Source organism: Orcinus orca, chromosome 4, assembly GCF_937001465.1.
Source record: "Orcinus orca chromosome 4, mOrcOrc1.1, whole genome shotgun sequence".
In the NCBI taxonomy this organism is placed as follows: Eukaryota; Metazoa; Chordata; class Mammalia; order Artiodactyla; family Delphinidae; genus Orcinus; species Orcinus orca.
The window spans coordinates 28,279,989-28,294,313 of NC_064562.1; the positions used below are offsets into that span (position 1 = coordinate 28,279,989).

At 35.6% G+C, this 14,325-nt stretch overlaps 1 long non-coding RNA gene across 1 annotated transcript in view; it reads right to left on the bottom strand.

Annotated features, from left to right (window-relative positions):
• Positions 1–12,696: 12,696 nt before the first annotated feature.
• Positions 12,697–14,325, bottom strand: part of LOC117195987 (uncharacterized) — a 287,053-nt gene continuing 285,424 nt past the window's right edge. Inside the window, exon 7 of the long non-coding RNA XR_004475926.2 lies at positions 12,697–12,848. This is a non-coding gene — a long non-coding RNA (uncharacterized LOC117195987). The remainder of the gene's footprint in view (positions 12,849–14,325) is intronic.

Sequence of the window (14,325 nt, forward strand, 5' to 3'; positions counted from 1 at the left end):
AACTGAGATCCCACATACCACGGGGCAACTAAGCCCGTGCACTGCAACTACTGAACTCATGCACCTCAATTAGAGAGGCTGTGTGCCACAAACTACAGAGCCTATGCACTTTGGAACCCATGCACCACAGCTACAGAGCCCACATGCCCTGGATCCTGCGCACCACAGCTAAAGAAGAGAAAACCCACATGCCACAACTAGAGAGAAATCCGTGTGTCACAACAAAGAGCCTGCACACTGCAACAAAAGATCCCGCATGCCCCAACAAAGATCCCATGTGCCACAACTAAGAGCTGACACAGCCAAAAATAAATTAAATAAATAATAAATAAATCTTTAAAAAAAATGGTCCACATCAAAAGAAAATCTTTAAAGAAAAAATAGAAAACATTGTCAGAATCAAATTCTTCAGAACTCTGGAAATAAGCCAAAGGTTTCAGCAATGCAAGGAGCATTTATTCAAGGAAAAAGTCTGAATTCTAGTAAGACAAGGAAGCTCTGTGGCATTTTCACTTGTCCTTTTCTGATCCTCTACTCTGCAGTTCTGAGATAGCTTTAAAAAACCAAAGCAATCGTGGTGAAAACCAACAGCCTGCAGTCACAGTGTAAACTAAAAGCCTGATAACCACCAGAGTGGGAAGAATGGTAGTGGAGCTCCTTCAAAGCCTCTTTCCCAGATCAATATCATTATTCAACCTGCCTTATGGTTCCATGGAAAATGCTATATTCAAGGCTGTGGTTTTTTACCTGACTCAGAGCTCAGTCAGTGTAAAAGCTATTTCCCCGGGAGAATTTGTAAAAACAACTAGAGGCAATTAATTAACTTCGTGACTGCATGAGGCAGTGGATAACAGTTGGAGTAAACAATAAGCGAACCAAAATTTTTAAAAAGAAAGGCTGGGGAATGAGATGCCCTCAGGGGTATTAAGAAGCTCCAAGACATTTCTGGGAATCTAGAAGCCCACACGATGCATAGGCTATGTACATGTCCAGGGCTGTGCACATGCTCAGGAAAGATCTGAGAAGGCCCTAAGTTCTCACTGTGGGCTGACCTTGAGGCTCTGCACAAGTAAGAAGGCAAAATTATCAACTGCCTAACTGACTGTTGAAGGTTTGCTCCAACACACACACAGGACCCTTCCGCAAGACAGGGAGGTATTGATTACAGGTGTTTAAGAAAATTTCCATCCAATCATTAGCTGACTACTAAGCTAACCAAATATAGGCTTTACTGACAACACTCAACAAAGAATTAGTTCAGAAAATATACTAAGCAAACAGCAACGCTGGGGAGGGAAGAGAATCTGATTTCTAGAGTTGTCACATTATATTCTTTTAAATGTCCAGTTTTCAATAAAAATTACTAGACATAAAAAGAAATAAGAAAGCATGGTCCATACCCAGGAAAAAAAATCAATAAACAGAAACTGCCCCTGAGGAAAACCAGACATTGGAACTACTAGACAAAGAATTTAAAGAATCTATTTTAATATATATGTTTAGACAACGAAAGGAAACCATGCCTAAATAACAAAAGGGAAGTATAAGAATAATAACTTATCAAATACAGAATATCAATAAAGAGAAATTATTTTAAGCACACACACAGAAATTTCAGAGTTGAGAATACAATAAATGAAATGAAACATTTACTAATGTGACTCAGCAGCAAATTTGACCAAGGAAAAGAAAGAATCAGCAAATCTGAAGATAGGTTGATTGAAATTATTCAGTATGAAGAATGGGAAGAAAAAAATGAGGAAAAAATGAACAGAGCATCTGTGACCTGTGAGACAATATCAAGTATACCAGCACTTTGTATTAGGAGTCCAGGAAGGAGAGAAGAAAAAGAGAGGGTCAGAAAGATCATTTGAAAAATTAATGGCAAAAAGCCTCCCAAATTTGATGGAGAAAAGTTAATCTGCCTATAAAAGCTCAATGAAATCCAAGCAGAATAAACTCAACAAGATCCACACCTAGACAAATCATAATCAAATTATTCAAAGAGAAAGACAAAGAGAGAATCTTGAAAACAGCAAGAGAGAGGTGACTCATCACATAAAAGTGATTCCAGCAAGACTAACAGCCAATTTCTCATCAGAAATCACCAGAAAGCAGTGGGAATGGCATATTAAAAGTGCTCAAAGAAAGACTCTCAACCAAGAATTCTATACCCAGCAAAATTATCCTTCAAAACTGGAGAAATTAGGACATTTCCAGATAAACAAAAGCTAAGCAAATTAATCACTTGCAAACCTGTCCTACAAAAAATACTGAAGAGACTCTGTCAGGCTAAATTAAAAGTCACTAGAGAGTAACCCAAATCTACATGAAAAAAGAAAGATCACTGGTAAAGTTAATTACATAGATAAATATAAAAGTGTAAGTGTATGTTTTGTTTGTAACTCTTTTTTCTCCTATATGATTAAAAGAAAACTGTATAAAGCAATTATTACAAATCTGTGTTGAGGGGCACATAGTGTAAAGATGTAATGTCTATGACAATAATAGCACAAATGAGGGAGAGGTATCAGAACTATATAGGAACAAAGTTGTTATATACTACTGTAATTAACTTGTTCTTCTACCTCATCGAGGTAATCAAACTTTTACTTCTATATTTTCTCCCTTTCTATGAATCACTTATTTAGCTTTGAAATGATACTGCTCTGGATAGAGAATAGTGAGAAGATAGGAGAGAGATGAGGCTTGGAAAATCAGAAAAGGATCCTATTATATACAGACTTTATGGACCTGGAAGGAGCTGGGACTTTATGCTATTGAAAGATTTTATTCTATTGAAATTTTATTAAAATCCATTTTAAACAGAAAAGCCTTTTAAAACAGGAAATTATAATTTTAAAAGATCACGCTGGCTCTTATAGAAGGAGAAGAGTGTAAACAGGGAGGCCAATAAAGAGAATATTATAGGAATCTGGGAAGATGACGGCATTTTGGACTTGAGTGATGATAGTGAAGATGAGACAGAATTAATAAATTTAATATGTATCTTGGAGATATAATGAACAGGATTTGTTGATGGATTAGATATGAAGGATGAAAGGAAAGGATGTATCCTTGATGACACTTTTGTTTTTGGCTTGTATAAGTGACTGATTAGTGATGCCATTTACTGATATGGAGAAAATTTGGTAAAGACTGGTTTGGGGTGAATGATCAGGAATTCCATTTTGAGAGGATTCTGAAAGGTAGCAGTAGCAGTAGAAGCATAGTTTTTATTCTCACCAAAACCCACCCATAAAAAAGAGATGAGTCCACTAGATAGCAAAACTAATGGGCAGCAGGTAAATTAAAACTCGATGACAAGGTATCTCACAACTCTCAAAATACTAGTGGGTGGAGGCATACCACCCATATCTATGAAACCTAATGTGTATGAACACGTGTGCTAGGGGAAGCAGGGGAGTCACTTAGACATCTACCAGACTTGACAACAGGCAAACCGAAAGAGACAACAGATGCACGCTGGAAAACATGGTGTACAATTTGAGCAAAACAGTTGTGGAAAAAGTTTTCACACTTGCAAGTGATTATGCATGGGACCTGAAGGGGATGGTATAGACCAAGTCTTAGGAACTCTAAAATCTAACTAGTAATAGATCCCTTCCAGGACAAGGCCCTGCAGTGAGGAAAAATAGATGAGAATAAATTCCAAATTAAACAGAGGCAATAGAAGGAAATAAAAGAACAAGTAAAAGCACAGATGAGAACAGAATTGAGAGATCTCAGAAAGTACTAGCTTATATCTTTTTACACTTCATACAAACAACAAATTCACACTATTTTTAATTATTATTAAAAATATTTTAATTACTATTAAAATAATTTACATTATTATTTTAAAATCCAGAAAAACTAATTCACACAAATGAGCAACAGAAAAGATTTTGGATATATATAGCTACTGTAAGAAAAGCGAGAATAGACACTGGAACACATTTTCTATGAAAACATACCAAAAAGATATTACCACGCAAAACTGATGAAAATTAGAATGTAATATTTCAAATCAAATTATAAAAAGTAAGAAAGTTGTACAGAATGTGAAAAGGCAATATAAATAAAAGAACCTAGAAATGAGATGATAGAATCAGTAAAGCCAGAGGACAGGGAAGGCCTGGCAACATCTGCCACTGGACAGATGAGGCCCTCAAAGCAGTAGCCAGAGAGCATCTCATCTAGGACCACTGTGAGTGGGAGGGACATCACAGGCCTCAGGCCAGGAAGAACTGTGGAGGACGCTTTGACCACTATGCTGAGATGCAATGGTGGATATTGGCCTTATGGCCAGAGGCTCAAGGAGGCCATGATCTGGCCAGGGCTTCCTGGAAAAGAAAGACCTGGGGCTCATCAATAAGGGCATCCATACCCCAGAGAGGCAAATTATCTGTGTTTTAAGGTTTCAGTGTTTTCACGTTTCATCCATTTTGTAGCATGTATCAGTCTTTCATTCTTTTTATTGCCAAATAAGATTATATTGTATGGATATACCACATTTTATTTATCTATTCATCAGTTGATGGACATTTGAATGGATTATTTCCACTTTCCAGCTATTAGGAATAATGCTGCTAAAAACATTGATATAAAAGTGTTTGTGTGAAACCTATTTTTCATTTCCTTGGAAGTGAAATTGCTGGATCATATGGTAACTCTATGTTTAGCCTTTTGAAGAACTGCCAGACTGCTTTCAAAAATGGCTGAACCATTTTACATTCACACCAGCAATGAAAGAGGTTTCGATTTTTCCACATACTCTCAACACTTGTTATTATCTCTTTTATTTTAGCCATCCTAGTGGGTGCAAAGTGGTTTGGTATTTTTTTCTAAGCAATTGCAATGGCATTGTATTTTTTTTAATATATTTATTTTTTATTTATTTTATTTTTGGCTGTGTTGGGTCTCTGTTCCTGCGCACGGGCTTTCTCTAGTTTAGGCGAGTGGGGGCTACTCTTCGTTGCGGTGCTTGGGCTTCTCATTGTGGTGGCTTCTCTTGTGAAGCATGGGCTCTAGGCATGTGGGCTTCTGTAGTTGTGGCACACAGGCTCAGTAGCCATGGCTCACGGGCTCTAGAGCACAGGCTCAGTAGTTGTGGTACACGGGCTTCGTTGCTCCACAGCATGTGGGATCTTCCCAGACCAGGGCTTGAACCCATGTCCCCTGTGGCAGGTGGATTGCTAACCACTGCACCACAAGGGAAGCCCATAGTATTGTATTTTAAAGTTCAGTATCTATGTGTTCATTGCTAGTATATAGGAATAGAGTTGATTTTTGTATGTTTATCTTGTATCCTGTGATCTTCTTAAACTAAATTATTAATTTTAGGAAAGGGTTTTTGTTTTCATTTTTGGCTTTTTTTTGTGAATTCTTTAGAATTTTCTATGTATACAATTATATCATCTGCAAATAGGGAGAGCTTTGTTTCTTCCTTTCCAATTTGTATGGCTTTTATTTCCTTTTCTTGCATTATTGCACAGAAATTCCAGTACTATATTGAATAAAAGTGGCAAGAATGAACATCCTTGCCTTGTTCCTGATCTTAGAAGGAAAGCATTCAGCCTATCATTATTATGTATAATGTTACCTGTAGGCTTAAGTGCAGGAAGTCCTCCTTCTATTCCCATTTTCTGGAGTTTTTATAATGAATGAGTGTTAAATTTTGTCAAATGCTTTTCTGCATCAACTGATATGACCATATGATTGTTCTACTTTAGCCTGTTAATATGGTGGATTACACTGATTGAAACAGTGAAACAGCCCTACCTCCCTGGAATAAACTCCACTTGGTCATGCTATATAATTCATGCAATATATTCATGAGGGATATTGGGGTTTTTTGGGTTTTTTGTTTTTGTACTATCTTCATTTGCTTTTAGTATCAAGAAAATAGTAGTTTCATAGAGTGAATTAGGAAGTATTCCCTTCTCTTCCATTTTTTGGAAAAGGCTATATAGAATTCGTGTTAATTCTTTTTTTAAACTTTTGTTTGGATTCTCCAATGGCTTAGAGATTTTCTTTTTGGAAGATTTTTAATTACAGATTTTATTTCCTTAATAGTTAAAAGCTTATACAAATTAGCTTTTTCAAATTGGGTGAGTTGTGGTAGTTTGTATATTTTTTAAGGAGTTAGTTCATTTCACCTGAGTTATCATATGCATGCATGTAGAGTTTATTGTGGCATTCCCTTACTATCCTTTGGGGTTTTTTGTTTTGTTTTGTTTTTGGAGTATAGTTGATTTACAATGTTGTGCTAGTTTCAGGTGTACATCAAAGTGATTCAGTTATACACATATTCATTTTTTTTAGATTTTTTTCTCATATAGATTATCACAGAATATTGAGTAGAGTTCCCTGTGCTATACAGTAGGTCCTTGTTGGCTATCTATCTTATATACAGTAGTGTGTGTGCGTGTTCATCCCAAGCTTCTGATTTATCCCCACCCACATACACCCATGTTTCCCCTTTGGTAACTATAAGTTTGTTTTCAATATCTCCCTTTCTATCTTTTTGCTATCTGCTCAGTCTGTAGTTAATAGTTCCTGTTTCATTACCTCTTTGGTAGTATTGTTACTGGTTTATTAATTTTATTGGTCTTTGCAAAAAATCAACCCTTTCTTACACTAATTTTCCTCTACTTTTTTGTTTTTAGTTTTTTTATTTATGCTCTTTATTATTTTATTCTTTCTGCTTGCTTTGAGTTTATATCACTATTATTCTTCCAATGTATTAAGGTGAAAGCCTAGGTTATTTATGAGATGCCCCCTTCTCTTATGTACGTATTTAAAGACATAAATTCTTCTCTCAGTACTGTTTTAGCTCTTTGCCACAATTTTTATTTTCATTCAGTTAAACATTATTTTTTATTTCCCTTGAGACTTCCTCCTTGATCCATGGATAAGTTAAAAGTGTGTTGTATAATTTCCAAATGTTTGGAGACTTTCCCATTCTTTCTATTACTGATTTCTAGGTCGATTCCATTGTAGCTGGAAAACACATTCTGTATAATTTCAATTCTTTTAAATGTGTTAAGGTTTATTTTATGGCCCAGAACATGTATTTTACTGTTTGGGGGTATAGTGTTAAACAAATATCAATTAGATCCTGTTGGTCAGTGGTGTAGCTGAGTTCTTATATATTCTTGCTGATTTTCTGTCTAGTATTTCTAATAATTGTTGAGAGAGGGTTTTTAAAGTCTCCAAATATAATTATAGATTTGTCTATTTCTCCTTTCATTTATATCAGTTTTGGTTTCAAATATATTGCAGCTTTGTTAATAAGTACATATACATTTAGGATTGCTAGGTATTCTTGGTGAATTGACCTATTTATCATTATATAATATACTTTTCTGTCTCTGGTGGTTTTCTTTGTTCTAAAGTCAACTTTATCTGATATTAATATAGCAACTAGAGCTTTCCTTTGATTAATATTTGAATGATATACCTTTTCTATCTTTTTACTTTCAACCTGCCTATGCGGTTATGATTGAAGTGAATCTCTTATAGATAGAATATAGTTTATAATCCAAGCTGCCCATCTTTGTCTTTTAATTGGTATATTTAGACCATTTACATTTAATGTAATTACTGCTAGGGCTTAAATCTGCCATTTAAATTTACTGTTTATTCTCTCTGTTTGGGGTTTTTTTTTTTTCCTCTCTATTTTCTTTTGTCTGCCTTCCTGTGGGCTACATGTACATTTTTTAGAATCCACTTTGAATCATCTATACCTTTTTAGTACCGCTTTATATAGCTTTTTTAGTGGTTGCTCTAGATATTACATTATATACCTAGATAATGTAATTATCCAGAGACATTATCTAGATATTATATTAAATATATATACATATATAATTATATACTCTATATAATCACAATTTACAGGTGTCATCATGTTACCAGTTTGTCTGAAGCATGGATACCTTACCATACTTTATGTCCCTTTACCCTCCCTCATTGATAATATAATTGCCTTAAATAATTCCTCTACATCCATTTAGAACCACAAGTGTTGTAATTTTTGTTTCAACCTTCATAGATAATTTAGAAAATTTATGAGCAGAAGGAAAGCCTGTTTTACTTATCCATGTTTTAATTTACTGTTTTGTTATTTCCTTCCAGATTTTCTAAGGTTTCTTCTTTTATCACATTGTTTCTGTTTAGAGAACTTACATTTTAGGATAGATCTGCTGGTGAAAAATTACCTTAGTTTTCTTTCACCTGAGAATGTCTTGATTTCCCCTTTATTCCTGAATGATATTTGTGTGAGGTTTGGGATTCTGGGCTGGCAGTTCTTTTCTTTCAGCATCTGATAATATTGTGCTACTTCCTTTTGAGATGCATTGTTTCTGAAAAGAAATCAAATCCACCATTGTTTGCAATTTTTCTCTGGTGCTTCAATTTTTTTTTTTTAGTACTGAGAAATTTACTTGTAATCATTACAGAAGGTATTTATATCAACACACCACACCACATTGTACACCCTAAATATATACAATTTTTAATTGTGAATTATACCTCAATAAAGTTGGAAAAAATACAGTTTACTTTCTCTCTTCTGTTCAGATTGGATCATTTATATTTTTCTATCTTCCAGTTCACTGATTCTTTCCTCTGTCATATCCATTCTGCTTTGAGTCCATCCACTGAACTTTCTGTTTCGTATTTTTGTATTGTTACTGTATTTTTCAGTTAAATTTTTTCAGTTAATATTTTACTGTATTTTAATTTGTATTTTTCAGTTAAAATTATTGTACTTATTGTATTTTTATTGTATTTTTCGGTTATTGTATTCTTCAGTTAAAATTTTTCTGTGTGATTCTCCTTTATATCTTCTATTTCTTTGCTGAGGATCTCTACTTTTTCATTTGTTTCAAGCATGTTTATAATTTCTTATTTTTATCACAGCTGCTTTGAAATCTTTGTCAGCCCATCTAACAGCTTTGTCATCTTGGTATTGGCATCTATTGATTGCCTTTTTCATTCAGTGTGAGAACTTCCTGGTTCTTGGTATGATGAGTGACTGTGAATTAAGAACTCGGACATTTTCTATTATGTTAGGAGACTGCATACTATTAAATCTTCTGTTTTAGCTGACTTTCTCTAAAACTGTTCTGGAAGGGAAGGGAAAGGTGGTGCTGCCTCATTTCTTCTACACAGAGGTAGAAGCCTAGGTTTCCACTTAGCCTCAATTGATACCTGCTATGGTGAGGGCAGGTCTCCTCATTACTATAAGTAATGAGGTGGAGTTCCAGCTTCCCATGAGGTGTCCACTGACAGTGCAAGGCCTTCTTACAAGATTGAAAGGATAAAAGTCCCGACTTCTCTGACACCACTCAGGTGAAATTGATGGGCCACACTGTTATAGCCTTTTAAAAATAAAACTCTAGGTTCTCCACTCAGCCTTTGCTGGCATGGGTAGCAGTGGGGCCACAGTTTTTGACTGCAGCAGAGCAGTTAATATCTGAAAGTTTTCTGATTTCCTAGGCTTCCCCATTTCCTGGTCGTTTGGGTAGAAATATACTGCTTTTATAGGACTTTGTCTGTAGCCACTGGCATTTCTAGGTTGCTGACTTTTCAGATTTAATTCTGAGATATGTGAGGCAAAAAGAAAACCCAAGAGCTCACCACCATATCATGTCTCAAGTCCCAAGTTCCCTAGCAAGTCTGCCTTTTTTTTTCTACCAGTGGCTTTTTATGTTTATTTTATATGTTAAGTCCAAGGTTTTTAGTTGTACTTAACAGGAGGAATAGGGAAAACACATCTGGATGTGGAAGTTCTTTAACTTTATTATAAATATTTGGGCTACAGTTTTTATCTTGAATGTCTTTGGGAATGTTACTTTGCTCATTATTCTCTTTTTTCTTGTAATAATTCATGTAAGACCTAATGACCGACCTCTTATGTTGTTCATGTTTCCGCACAGTAGGTCTTCCTGTGCTCCTAGGGGGAGCCTCCTTTTTGGAGGAATGGAGTGAACCAGAACAAGTTTCTGAGTTCATGGTTGTAGGGCTGACATTTCTATCATTAATGACCAATAATTCAAAATATGCCAAGTTCTTTCTGAAATCTGCTTTCCCTTCTCTTCTCCCATTCTCATATGAATCTTTTTTCTTTTCCTTTGCCCAAGTGTCAATTTGATTCTACTTCCTATAGTTTCTCTTCAATATGGGTTTTTGTCCTGGAAGAAATTTTAAGCAGGTTGGTTTTAAGAGTTCATAGAGCCTAGGCTGGCTCAGCATTGTCAAGTATTTATAAGTCTCCCTGTACTCATATATGCACATTGGAACATTAAAAGCTCTCTCTCTGTTTGAGCTGGTTTTCCCAGATTGGCTGAGTTTCCTTTCACTCCTGAGTGAGACCCTTTCTTTTGAGGGTGAGTATTTATTATCAATTTCAGGATTTTCTTCTGCAGTTTCAACCATGGCAACATTTTGCTGTACTTTGGAGTTTGGGGGTACCTGGTCACCTAGTTTTGTTAAGATGTTACCCATGGGATTTTGGTCTTGTAATCCTTAGTTTCTATGTTTGTTTTGTGGGAGGATTCAAGTAGATTCAAACACTATACCACCACTTCCACCTGTCCTTCTTCAAACTCCTTCTTTAAAGAGGTATAAACTCCCTCCTCTATGTCATCCTGTTTCAAAGGTTCATTTGCTTTCACAGTTGAATCTACTCTTGCCAAAATCGCCAATTACATCCTTGTAATTAAACTTGCTTTCCTGTGTCTTCTCTCACCACCCCAAACAATTTATTCAGTTCTTCAGCTCAACAGTAGCATTCAATTCCTTGAATACACATCAGGGCCTTTGCACATGCTGGTATTTCTGGCTGGACATACTTTACTTTCCCCTCCCCAGGTTCCTTCAGTCTCAGTTTTCAATAAACTTTCACCTATCCTTCAAGACTAGGTTGTGTCTCTCGTATGCATTTCTTACTGTGTACTCAAGCTTGTAATAGCTATTAGAATAGTGTTTCACAATCGTCCACTTACCTCTCAACCCTCACTATAAATAATTCCTTTAAAGGTTGGAACTATGTTTTGCTCATCTCCATATCCTTAGTCATAGAGTAATCCATGGTACATTCCTTCAACAAATATTGAATGAATTAATGAAATAAAAAGTAGTTCTTTTCTGAGCCTAGACTTTTCAGTATAAGTGTATGTTTGCAAATAATCACATTTTTATTAATGGATGTGTTGTTTTATTGAACATAATGGTAATCATCTACACTGAAGCAAATTTATAATAACCCCAAGAAGTAAAATTAAAATCACCTGATCTATAACCCCAATATGCAGTAATAACTGCTGTTAAAAATTTTAGGTGATATTCTTCCAGTCCCTCTTCTGTGTGTGTTTATGTGTGTATAATGGGGGAAATCTTGAAAATATTAAAATAATACATTTTTCATTTTATATGAGGCAGTTTAAAATGAGACTTTTTCAAATATGAGGCAATGTAGTGCAGTGAAAAGTGTATAGACTGTGAAGTCAGAATGCTTCAATTCAAATCCTGATTCTACCACTTATAAGCTGTGTAAACATGGACTAGTTACATAACTTCTCTGTGCCTCAGTTCAGTAGTTAAGTAGGGATAATCCATCCTGTGGGATTGCAATGAGGGCTAAATGAATTAACATTTGAGAAGTACTTAAAATAGTGCCTTGCACATAATCAGTGCTATAAAGGCACATGTTAAAGGCATAATATAAATAATCATGATTCTCTACATGCTTCTCATCATAACATCTTGAAAAATAACATTATGTAGACAAAATCCCAGCCAGACTAGAAAGGAAATGAAAGAAAAAGAAAACACTTCTATGTCTGAAAGAAAGGGGAAGTTATACAGATAGAGCAAGGAGGTCAAATGCCAAACCTCCATGGATTAGGGGGAATAAACTGCAGAGACACTCAGATAAATATCAAAGAATAGCAGAACATCAAAGCTAGCACCCCACTCTTCCAGGTGTTGCTTGGGAGAGGCTGCAAACTCTCTCGGAAGCCTTGTCTTCAGCCTGGGGCCACATTCAATATGGCTTAACAGCAGTAGTGCTGCACTATCAGAGGAAACTGTATAGAAAAGTCTCTCCCACGTTGTATGTGGTATGAAGGAAACCAAGGTGTTTTCTAATACTTCTACCCGGGGGGAAGACTGGTGCCATAAAAGAGACCTGGAATCTTAGGAAATAAATATTTCTGAGGTTCAGCAATTCAAGACAGAGGAAAGGATGATTGATGACCAATAGTAGCAGGTGGTATCATAAGCCCAATGACCAGGTAGGACCAAGCATGTCAGTAACACGTTCATGAGAAAGAGGCCAATGCCAAAAGCAAGTGGGATGACATCTCTTATGGTGATGAAAAGGTAGGAAAATAGGCACCCTCATACCTAACAGAAGAGAATGCAAATTTATAGATTTATGGAGGGTAATTATGAAAAATCTACAAAAATAACTTTAGTGTATCTATTGAACCAGACAACACACTTAAATGTACAAAGATTTTCATGCAAGGTTAGTAAAATTTTACTGTATATGCAGATACTAAAAGACTGAAACCCAAAATATTAACAATAGTGGGGTAAAGGGGAATTTTTTAAATTTGAATATCCTCATATGTTCTAAGTTTTCTACAAGCAACATCTAGAGATTTTTACAATAAGGAAAAAGTCTTTATAAAAACTGTACTCTCTTACCTTTAATCAGTCTCTTCCAAGTTAAGGAAGCCATTTTTCTGGAAAGCCTCTCAATAAAAAGATAACCAAGTTTCCAAGCTTGTAAGCTGAGTGATCAGACGGTGATATTTGAAATGCAATCACACCTTAAATTCAAACCAGAAATAGCCATTAGGTTCCCGAATGTTATTATTGTACTCATCACTTGCCATTTAACTATGCATAATTGACCATCCAGATCATTTATAAAAATGTTAATTTAGACACGTCAGAAGTAATTTATGGGACATCACACTGTCAATATTTCTTTTTTCAGAAAAACACTATCTCTGTCTTTTTAAAAATATTTATTTACTTACTTACTTACTTATTTGGTTGCGCCAGGTCTTAGTTGTGGCAGGCGGGCTCCTTATTTGTGGCATGCATGTGGGGGATCTAGTTCCCTGATCAGGGATTGAACCCGGGCCCCCTGCATTGGGAGCATGGAGTCTTAACCACTGCGCCACAGGGGAAGTCCCTGTATCTCTGCCTTTTATTTCTTGACAGGAAACAAAGGCTTTATGGGGAGGAGGAACCCCTCAATCAAGGATGATTTAATTTTTCTTACCAAAGTTTATGAGTATTTTTCAAAGATTAAATAAATTATGTTTCCTGGTTTATCTTTATTCTCATGCTCATTTGACCGCTTCAAATAATTCTAATAGAAATTATTCTGCAGATAAATCTTAGTTTTTGTTTTAATTTCGGTTGTAATGAGAGTTTTTTTCATATATACTTAGGTTGATTAAACCTCTTGGGAGAGTTTGGCATAGGAGAGATCCTCTTAAATGTTTTGAATTCATTACGTGAAATGAAACCATCTGTAACCTTTCCAAAGCAAAAACTCAAAGAACAGCCATCTGATAATGAAAGCAATAAAATTGGACATGAAAATATTGGTTGTGAACATAGTCTAAGAGAATCCTCACCTGGGAAGGTTCATAGACCCACTTAGTTTCCCCCCACTTCCATTAAGTCAAATGTGTCAAGCAAATGTCATCAGATTTGAGTGGCACTAATAGCAAACTGCTGATTGGACCCGATTCTCAAAAGCTTTCAAGATTAGTTACTAAATAGCCAGAGACTAAAAACACTAGATATGATCAATCTGGGACAGAAAAGAAAGACCTAAGAAGTTATAGTCAGTGACTTGAGCCATCTGGCCAGACTCTCCCTTCTTTTAGGTCATGGCTTGGTAACTTCATTAGCATTAAGCTTTGAGTTATCATTTTAAATAATGTGGAACATAGTATTTCTGTCATGAACAAGACAAAATAAAGGATAGCTGGAGATGTTGATTCTGCTCTTGGTACATGCTCTTGCATGTTGAGATTAAGACATGACGGAGCATTTACACATTTGACTTAAAGGTGACTTCGTACATAAACTTTTTCATACATAAACTTTTTAACCAATTCTGTTTGCAGACCTGCCAGTTGAAAATAAGAGGTCCCCTTTCCCCCAAAACAACATACAACATTCTGAAGACTTATGCAAATTATCACCATCCAACAGCAATAAAAATAATGTATTCATAAAGAGCTTTCTGGGTTGTGTAGCTCTTTTGTCTACAGGATTTCAGCA